The sequence below is a fragment of the Colias eurytheme genome, chromosome 29 (assembly GCF_061535395.1).
Source record: "Colias eurytheme isolate Ceu_HAF_F1 chromosome 29, ilColEury1 Martin Lab GWU primary, whole genome shotgun sequence".
NCBI classification, from domain to species: domain Eukaryota; kingdom Metazoa; phylum Arthropoda; class Insecta; order Lepidoptera; family Pieridae; genus Colias; species Colias eurytheme.
In genome coordinates this window covers 1,635,695-1,647,083 of record NC_143008.1, presented here as the reverse complement: position 1 = coordinate 1,647,083, position 11,389 = coordinate 1,635,695, and the positions used below count along the sequence as shown (strand labels likewise).

The 11,389-nt window shown below is 35.5% G+C and overlaps 1 pseudogene; it reads left to right on the top strand.

Moving 5' to 3' along the window:
• The first annotated feature begins 7,205 nt into the window (after nucleotides 1–7,205).
• On the top strand, nucleotides 7,206–10,742 carry LOC149896055 (uncharacterized; annotated as a pseudogene).
• The last annotated feature ends 647 nt before the right edge of the window (nucleotides 10,743–11,389 follow it).

The window sequence follows — 11,389 nt, the reverse complement described above, 5'->3', positions numbered from 1 at the left end:
TGACCCCCGTCGACTTCTACGTATGGGGTCACATGAAAAGCTTGGTGTATGACGAGACTCCCGGACCTGTGGCAACCATCGAAGAATTAAAACAGCGCATAATAAATGCAGTAGAAAAAATGAAAATTAATTTAAAGACAAGCGTTGTTAAAAGCAATTTACGCAAACGTATGCGTCTCTGTATTCAAAATAGTGGCTCACATTTTGAAAATAAGCTGTAAAAGTAGTAAATAATACAAATTACAACTTCTAATCTTTTATTTATTCAAAATAAAATAAGTCACATTCAGAAAGTATTTCTTTCATAACAACCTCTCATGGATACCTTTCTTTAGACAAAGTAGCCCTTTCTCGGAATGTCTCTACCTGAATCTTTTGTTATCGCATTATTTCTGAAACTGTGCAACAAAGTGTCAATTTTTTTACGTCGTTGGATAGCTGAAGAATTGTAGATGTTTTTTAAGTAAAACGCAGACTAAGTTTGTCAGCGTTTTTTTGGAGAAAATAAATGTTTTTGTAAACCAAGTTCCGAAAATTATTAAAAAAAAAATATAAAACCGCCTCTAGTTTCTAGATGGATCCACATTAGTACGCTATTATTATTTATTATTAAGAGCTATAACAAGGTTTCTCTAAAACTGTAAAGAAAATTAAAATCGATTCATAATTTTTTTTTTAATTTAATTTTAAAGTAGTGAAACTGGATTTTCTTAAAAAAATAATATCTCAAAAATGAGCCATTTTCGGATATAACAATATACAGTCTAATTGTTGCAAATAACTTCCCCTACCACCTCTTAAAAGGATCCGGTCTAATTACCAGTAACCCTGTATATATTTCACTTTACGATTCACAATATAGAATTTAACGAATTCTATAATATAGAATAGGGATTCGTCCCCTGCACCCCGCCCGGTTACTGATACTGGTGCTCCTCTCAGGCTAAGCCGGTGAAACCGTAGCTTAGGTGGTTATGCGACCATTAAGAGAGAAGCCCCTAAAGTAAGAAATAAACGCGTTATATACATACAATATTGCTGACACCGCGATATAGGCCGGTGGGGTTTATAGCCCAAGTCAGCAATATTGGACGGTGTAACAGAACGTATTTTGACGAACTACTGCTCTCTTAATAAATATGTCTGCAATATTTTCCAGTTCTAAATCATCTGCTATTTCTCTGTTTACATGCACTACCATGTAACTATTCAGTCTTTGCTGAGTCATAGTACTCCTCAAATAAGTCTTTATTCTTCGTAATGCGGAAAATGACCTTTCAACGGTGCATGTCGATACTGGAATAGTTAAAATGATTTTTAATAATTTGATGACTTCTGGTATCATATCTTTGGTAGATTCGCAATTAGTAGTTATAAAAGAAATAACATCCTCTACACCAGTGGTTCTCAAACTTTTTTGGTGACGGAACCCTTTTGGGAAGCAAAATACTTGGTGGAACCCTACAATAAAACAATAGTTTTTAAAAGTGTATTCTTTATTAACAAGCATAATAAAAGTACAATGTAACAGTTAGGTACTAATTATTACTTACTTTACCACATGGCAAATATAATAATAGAAAATACATATACATAAATTCTAATAAAAAAGAAAAAATCTATCTAATGGGAGGTATGAAACTGTTTTTTATTTTTCATCAATTGGTTGATATCAGGTTTGATAGAAGAGTTGAAGTCTTATATCATGTTCGGCGTCCAGTCTATTCCGATATTTTGTTTTCGTGGCTGCATAGATTGAGAATGCTGTTTCGCACAAATAGTTTGTTGGGGACGGGAGAAGAATTTTCAGAGCCATTTTGCCAAGCATTGGATATTCATCACGGATTTTGCACCAAAAATCGTTGTGAGGCGTCGTTTTGAACAGTGACTCCATACTTGTGTCTGATGACATTTCTAAAAGAGATTCATATATCTCGTTTGACATACTTTCGGGCTTTTGCAAGTCGGGTAAAAAAGGATTATGAATCCATGAATTCAGTTTCATTTTTGTATTCTGTTCTTCGGGAAAATACTTTTCAAAAGATGCGCTTATTTTATTGTTCGTAATTCGTAAATAAAAATAGGTACTGGATCCCTACTACAATTTAATATTTTCTTGTGTTTTTTTCCCAGAATTTACTACGGAGTTGTGTCGCCGAGTTTGTGGACGTTATAGAAAATAAAAATACCGTCACAAATACGAATAAAGCCAAAAACGCTGCTTGGAAGAAAATAACAGAACGGTATGTATTACAACAACAATTTATATTCTGTTATCTAGGCAATGAATAGTGATTGCTATGTGTTATAAGCAGAAACGAGTCATCGATACAGCAGTCTGAGCGCTGAACTGGGTGTGCAAAATGAACAGAACATAAGGCTAAACTGTAATGAATGAAAAGTTTATAACTGTGTTTATTCTTTATTGGCTGATATTCCAGCTTCCTTCATATGCATTGCGTAGACGCACCACAATAGGGAATGTATAAATAAGCCTATGTGTGTACAATGAAATATTTTAATCACCTGTTTTATTTCAGATTTAATGAACTTAACAACAAGCCTCGTACTATTATAGAAATAAAACAGCAGTGGCGGATAGCGAAATCAGATGCAAAACAAAAGTTTTCAATTTATAAAAATGCACGTAGCGAAACTGGAGGTGGACCGAAACCGCCTAGCCCAGACCCTGTAACTATTCAAATCATTGACATGATACCTAAAGAGTTTGAAGTAGACTTTAATCACTTTGATAGTGATGCAATCATAGTGGAGTTACAAGTATGTAACAATTAACATTACAGTTGCTAATGTGATACTAACCATATTTTAGTTGCACTTATTACTTGTGGATAACTTTTTTATATGTAATGATTTGTTTGTAAATTGAAACTTGACATATTTTTAATAAAAGGTTGCACAATCACATAATTAATGTGTATTCGATTGCAGGACATTATAAAGGTGCATGTGAAGCACCCATCCTTGAAACTGGAGACAGTGTTCCGGGCTGCAGTAAGATAAACAATCAAACCCCCCAACAATCAATCAACAACATCAAGAGAACAGTAAAGAGAAAGTTTCCATCTGTGGTAAGTACTTTGAGCTTTTCTTTCTATGAAATGTAATATAAGATCTACTAGATTGCCGCCCGCGGCTTCGCCCGCGTTTTCAAAGGAAAACCCGCATAGTTCCCGTTCCCGTGGGATTTCCGGGATAAAACCTATCCTATGTGTTATTCTGATGTATAAGCTATATTGTGGTAAAGTTTCATTCAAATCCATTCAGTAGTTTTTACGTGAAAGAGTAACAAACATCCATACAAACTTTCGCCTTTATAATATTAGTAGGATGATAAAATAAAATTCAGTGTAACTACTGCATTTTATCTTGACTTTCAATGAATTCAGACTTGTTTAATTTTTTTCAGGTTAATGAATCTACAAAACAAAGAAACCAAGCGCTGATACATTGTATGGAAGAAGAACACAAATTAAAGATAGAGCAGATGAGGGAGTCCCACGAATGGGCTAGACAAGAACACGAATTAAAATTAAAAAATTTAATATTAAAAAATAAATTAACCCATTAGTGCATAAAGTTTATTAGCGCCTTTTTCATTATGATCACTATAATATATCATCTTTTAGAGTGTCTTTAATGATTAAACGACCTAAAATATTTAGTTTATGTAAAAGTTCAGATTTTATAGCCCGTCCGATAAATCGGACGTTATGCATCATGCAAATGTTGTCATGTCATGTTAAAAAGAGGTTGAAATAAAAGTACGGATTTTATGAAGAAATTTATTATAAAAAGCAACAGAAGATAAACGTATTATAATGTACGATGTGATATGCCATGTGGTATTTCGGGTGAAGACCTACATCACATTTCTGACACTGAAATTTACTTTTGCTCCACATTGGTTTGCACACCGACGTTCAGTACTTATTGGGACCAGCCAATGATCTTTACCGTCGTACCTCATTGTACATAATGGCTGGCTTGCGACCTTGATGTGGTGGTGTGCCATGTGACGAAAGTAAGCGTATAGCGTAAGAGTATAGCTGCTCTACACTATTGAGTTTGCAATTTTTTGTTTGCGCGATATCTAAAAGCATGTTTCGATGAAGAATCAAACGATTTATATCAAAGTCATCTCCATAAAAGATTTTCACATAATCGCTGCTTGTGTCATTATTTTGCTGAGTAAGAAATAGTTCCATGTTACTAATGCTGGCCATACACCATACTTCCTATCGTCCCTTCGGAATGACGCTACCGATTGGATCAGTTAGAACTGACCATGTGTGGGAGTGGATTGGCATTATTTGGCATGATAGTTATACTTGACGGAACAATCGAATTTCGATTCTTTTGGCTTGATCATGGCGATTGGATCATGTCGATTGGACCGTGTATGGCGGTATGCGATCGTCACTTCAGTCTGGTCAATTTTCTGGTCATTTTTCGTCCAAGCTGAAGCATAGGCGCTTCGCTCGCTTGGTGTATAAATATGAAAGTATATGGATGTTTAGATGTCAACGGTTACGGATTTGAATAAGATTTGTTTGGGAGATAGATGAAGTACCAGATTACTTAACACATTGGGTACTTCTCATTAAATAGGTACATATATATTACAATAATCTTCCTAAGCTTCCCGGCATGTAATCCTTTTTTTGTTTCATTTTTACGAATAAAACGCCCAAAACGGCTAAAACATCGTCGTCTGTCACCGGTGACGCCATGGCTTCAACTGAACGTTGCTGCCGATTGGACAATTCAAACGTTGTGTGTGTGGTCTCTATGGACAAACTGCAGATTGGATCAAGCTACAGCGTCATGCTGATTGGACGATAGAAAGTATGGTGTATGGCCAGCATTAAGTGAGCCATAGTATCTATAGTAAAGCGCTGTTCAATTCAGCCTATGACTTTATCTAACACTTCAAAATACATTTTTCTATAAAAGTCAACTGGACTAGAAAAATTGTGCGGTTCACTTGGTGTTGGCTCCGTATTCTTGGTGTAAAACACCAAGAATACGGAGCCGGTTCTTCGTTAAGTTTAAAGTTGTCATTAATAGAGTATAAGTAGTTAAAGTTATGTAAATAAGATACATATACAGGGTGTCCCGCTTTCGGTATACTAAGCGCGAAGGGACTTGTAGTTTTGCATACACTGATCACATAAAAAATACTTAAATAACAAAATTACGCGAAAAATTTTTTGCTAAATTTTTCCTTAAAATCCATGTATTCGTCTCTAGCTTCGCGCAGCCGGCATATACCGCTTCGCTAATGTGAGTATTTTGTCTATGAAAACATAATCTTAAACGATAGCTCACATGCGGGTGGCAAAGTTGGGCGGTTTGCTTGTTGGGGGTGTACACATGGAATTTTAAGAATTCCTCTATTTTAAAAAAAAAATGCGTCTGGAATTTTATAATTATTTTTTACGTACTCAGCGAATGCAAAACTACAAGTCCCTTTGCGCTTAGTATACCGAAAGTGGGACACCCTGTATATTTAATAATAAAATAATTTTAAAAATTAAATCATAATTTAGGTTCAAAGTACAAGTGCAATTCAAAGTAAATAATGGCCGCGCAGTATACATGTATCAGATTGTAATTTACTTAATGTTATGTATTCTAGTATAAGATCAAAATAAAAACATAAACACAATATAAGGCGACTATATGGACACATTAAAATGTAACAAAAAACTATATTATAAGTAAAAAAAAAGTAACACCTGACAATACAATATTGCATGTTATACTTATAGTTATAACTAAACAAAATTTAAACTTATAACTCAGTATATTATAACCGATAAAGAATTTGTACAATAGGTCTCGTTGCACAAATAACAATTTTAAACAAGAACATAAAGACAATATAAGGCGACTACATGGACACATTAAAATAAACAATAAAATATATTATAAGCAAAAAAAGTAACACCTGACAATACAATATTGCATGTTATACTTATAACTAAACAACATTTAAAATTATAATTTATATTATACAAAAAAACCGTGACACAACCGATATAGGATTTGTACATTAGGTCTTGTTGCACAAAAAACAATTTTAAGCAAAAAACTTTCTGACATCTTGCACCGATCTAATTATATGCATCTCAGACGTACTATCTCGCCTAGCAAATATACGGCCTTTTTTTGTCCACACAAGTTGTTGCTCACGTGCTAAGTGGAACAGTTTGCGATTATCATAGGTAAGTCGCTCGTTAATGTAGATGCGCTTTGTTGGGCCGCCGATACCTGTCCCCACTGTGTCCGCGCCGCGCCGCACCCGCGCCGCATGAAGCAGCTCGTCTCGCATGCTGCGCCGCGTGAGGCGGACCACGATCGGGCGAGCTCGCGCAACACTCCCCTCCTCCGCCGCGCGCCGTGCCCCGCGCCTTTCCGCGACCACGATATCATTTGCAGATATCGTAACGCCTACTTTTTGTGCAAGAGCAACGACGATGTGCATGACATTTTCGCCACTACTTTCAGATATCCCGGATATTTCCACATCATTGAGTAATTTTTCCTGCTCGGAGTCGTTTAATTGTCTTTTTAATTCTTCGACCGTACATATAAGTGCCTCATTGTGCTTTTGTTGTGTCTGTATAGATGCGGGAAACTCTTCCAATTGCGTGACTCGCTCTTCAATACCGTCCAGCCTCGAGCCAAACTCATTAACCAACGCCGATAAGCGCGTCATCTCCTGCCGAAAACTGGAGAGCTCAGTCCTTAGTAATTTTATTTCCTGCACTAGAGAGAGCGATTCCCGTTGTTCGGTATCCTGGAAGTCATCGTCGCCATCGTCGCGAGAACGTTCGCAGTCAACCGGTCGACACAGCTTTGGCTTACATGACTTGCAGATCCAGTGTTTATTTGTTCGTGCGTCGGGGCTTAGTTTGTGACATAGATGGTGATATGTAACATTGCACTTGTTGCATTTAACGCCATCAGCGCTAGCGTAGAATTTGCCGCACGATTTGCACTTATTCGTCATATTTATTAGGTTATGTATATGTTTCAAAAAGTATCCTTCAATATCACAAGGAGGAACTATTATATTTTAGTTTTATTCAATCTTTCTTTGAATAGTAATTACAATGTTGCAGCGATTATATTATCACAGGTTATTTAATATGCACAGAATTTTTACTGTTTAAACAATGGTTAAACCTTGGTTAAAAATTCACCGCGATCACAATATGGCGGGTAGATCTGTCAGCCGTTCTTTTGCCGTGCACTTTAAACTGATTATTTGCACTGATACGAATATATTAGACGAAGATAACACTTTATGTGGAAGTCTTGCTATAGTTACACAATATTTATTAGTTTCCGTAATACTTTTCGAACTTTATGAATTTAAATTTCAATATAATTGTGAATTGTGTACTGTTCCAAAGAACGAACTGTCACCTTCACCACACATTGAGATTATTTTCTATTCTGATAACTGTGGTGGACAGCAGAAAAATAAATACTTACTATCTGCCTATGCTTATGCTGTTGTTACTAAAAGAGTAAAATCAATAACACATAAATTTCTTATATGTATATTCTCTTATTAATTTCTTATGTGTATATTCTCAAAATGAGGGTGACAATGTTCACAGCGTTATAGAGAAACAGATCAAAAGACACATAAAATCTGGCCCAATATATACCCCGCAACAGTATTGTACTTTGATTCGGACAGCGAAAAAAAACCGGAAGTCCTTACCAAGTAGAATGGAAGTAGTTACCAATAAAATTTAAAACAAAAATTTGTTTCTTTTCATTTAAATACCAATTTATTATTTTTAACCAAGAGGGAAAAAGATCCTTTACAATTACAAAAGGATTTATTTTTCATTTTGGAAGACCTTTTTTTATGAGATTTGATTGTCCAGTCTCGTTATCAAAACTTACCAAAAATAGCATGCATAATATAATAAAATGAAAGAAACTTGTTCGAAGAAATTCAAGGATGTATTAGTTGGATCCACAGATTTGGTTGAAGTACCAAAAGTAGACAGAGGTCCACTAGATGCAAATAGTATTACGGGCATTGTATTAGATACGAAAAACAATTTATTTAAAATCGGTACTTCAGTTGGCATCTTAAAAGATTGGCTTCCAAGAAACGCTCTTCAATTGTCTACAGTTACATTAACCGATTCAGTTCCATCGACTACGCTGAGTTTGCGTGAAATTGCAGGAAAATTATCTTTATTTGGAGGAAATCCGGAGCTGCTACTTCAAATACCAAGCCTTACAAATTTCATAATCAAATGTTATTTTTGAAAAAAGTTGTCACCCCTGGTGAAACACACGAGAACGTCCCAGATAATATAAATGAAACAAATAAGTCAGACAACACAGAAACAGAAGATATTAATAAAGAAAACGAAGAAGAACCTGATCAAATTATGGAACAAAGTATTAGTGACAGACAAAATTTAGCCCCTCCGAAAACGCAAGGCAATCAAAAGAAATTTGAATGAAGTAGATACCAAAATGATTGAATACATGAATGATCAGTTAAAAAAAGGTAGAAATGAGCCTGAAAATCCGAATCTATCTTTCTTCAAAGGTATTTTGCCGCAACTATCTTCTCTTAATGAAGATCAAATGTTAGAATTTCAGTCTGGAGTGTTAAATCTTTTACAAAATATTAAAAGTAGGAGATATGGTCAGTCAAAATACATATATCATGTGAGCCTGCGGCGCACGATTGTAGGAAAACAACTCATGTCATCGAAAAAGAAGCAAATTTCAGTGATCAAGAAGAATCCTATATATGTATGGTTAGAAAATTTATGGCAGAGCGACATAACACTTCGCGTAATGAAACCATGGCTACAATTAATCAACAAAAAGAGTTTAGCGACGAAGAATATGAAACTATATCAAGTAGGCCAAATAATAACAAAAATAATGAAGGAGTTTTTGATTCACGCAAAAAAATACGAAGGTAAACTTGACGAACTGTGGCTTCGGAGTTTTCGCGGAGTGAATATGCGAAGAAGGATTATCCACGACATATGGGAAGCTCCAAGCGATGGATTGGGACGAAGGTTTGAACGCGATATTATTCGACCATTATTCAGAAGCAGTAATGGAGTTGGAGAATCGTCAACAAGAAGCAGAGGACGAAATGGAATATTCATCATCGGCGAACATGAAAGACATCTCCATGTCATCCACGACTGCCAATATTCAGGAAGCACATGCAGGTGCATCCACATCCAAAGGCTCAGAGATTATGTCACTGAAGACATTGAAGAAGAACGAATCTGGATAACGAAAACGAAAAACAAAGTAACATTCCAGAAGGAGAAATCACCCTCGAAGAGGCCGAGGAAAGTGAGCAGCGACGACGAATACACTCCGGGATCTCTATTTCAAGAAGTACAACAAACACAAGGGAGTGTGGAGGAGGAAAGCGAACCCGATGTGGATATATGTCCAGAAATGCCGAAGAAGAAAAAGAAGGTTACATGGAACAACTCGGACTCGGAGAAAAAGGATGTGGACGAAGAAGAGGATTACGCTTGTATGGTCGCAAATCTTGCTCAAGCTCATTCATTAGTACAGACTACTGGAAAAATCTCGCAATCTATCTAAGTAAAGGATGCAGAAGGTTATATCAATATAACGTCGCCGGGAGAGCGTGGGTGCATGCTGGTGAAATTAGAGCTTTACCCATTCAAGGACTGTGTCAAATTAGCGAAAAATCAATATTGGACGAAGCGAACCTACAGCTCGCTAACAGTGATCTCTTCGCCAGAATCCCCTGCATACGATCTGGTAATGAAACTGAGACGCCAGATGACAAAGGACGTTATGAAAATCAAAAATGTAAAGACCGAAAAGAAGGTCGCCACCGGTTGGAGAAGTGGCTAGAGTCGTTTATTATAACGCCAATGAAAAATATTATATATACCGGGCATTGGACGAATGGTCCTTTTAAATATCTTCCAAAAAATAAGCAAATCCTAACAGTATGCTTTCATAATATTCAACAGAGACTAGTTGACATGACTTATAGAGAACTATTTTTAAAAACAAGAGAGATCTATGAATAAATTGATATATGTAGCACCATGGAATGCTGTATCAGATTATTATTATGATGCATATAATAGCGTATCTGTTTTAGAGGAATTGTTAAAATTTCAATTTGAAGATGATAAGTATCGTATATATAATTTTTTAAAATCTTTATATTATCTTATTAATAAAAAGGTTCCTAAAAAAATTGTATTTGTATTGTTGGACCTTCGTGTAGTGGTAAAAATTTCTTTTTTGATTGTGTTCACAGTTGTATTAATTTTGGACAAATTAGTAATTTCAACAGGTATGTTAGGTTTTCTTTTGCGGGATGCGTTACAAAGACGCATATTACTTTGGAATGAACCAAATTTTGAACCTGGTTCTGAAGAGATATTAAAAATTCACAAAGTTCTAGCACTCTTCATTACCAAACCCAAGGTTATTTTAGTAGGCCACATCATCTTGACTCTACACCAGCAGTAGAAGGTTCGCCATTAGTAGAATCCACAGTGAGCCAGGAGTCAGACTTCCCAGATCTAAGTAATTTTTAAAATAAGTCTTTGTTTTTGTAAAAAAATTGTAAATAGTAAAATGAATATTATACATAGTATAAGTAACACAGTGATTACTTATCCTTCACGGGAACTCATATTGATGGAATTTCACTTATTTCGATGACATTTAATTTATTTTGAAATAAAAAATTGCGTATGGCACCTATTTAACAACGAAAAAAAGGTCTTGCAATAAAAAAATGTATGTCTGATGGATTTATCTAAAGGCGAAAGATTAAAAATTACGCGTTAATTAAGGATATTTTCCTGTGCAGATAAGATGCGCACTAATAAACGCAACCACTGCAGCCAGCCAGACAGCCCGGACTCTAACCGAAATAGGAAGAGAAACAGTATATAAAAGAACCAAGTATTCTAAAATTCTCTCTTGTCAACTTTGCTACCTCCTACACGATAAGGGCCGATTTTTCAATGCTTGGATAAAACTTATTCGTCGAATAATGTATAAAACTACCATTTTAAAAACGTATTCTAATTGCCCGTATTTGACAGTTTACGTGACATATTAATATCATCGTGTAATACTTTATTGGTAAACAAAAGCACGAAGCATTTTTTTTTTCTTTTTACAATGACAAATAAACATAAGAAACCCACATTTTGAAAAATCTCACGTGAGATGGGGGTTCAATAAAATCTCATGATATCTCACCAGGGGGGGAGGGAGGGTCAAAAAATAGACAAAAGCACCTCACATAATTTATGGACGCTCCCTTTCGGGATTTGTTTTATTTACT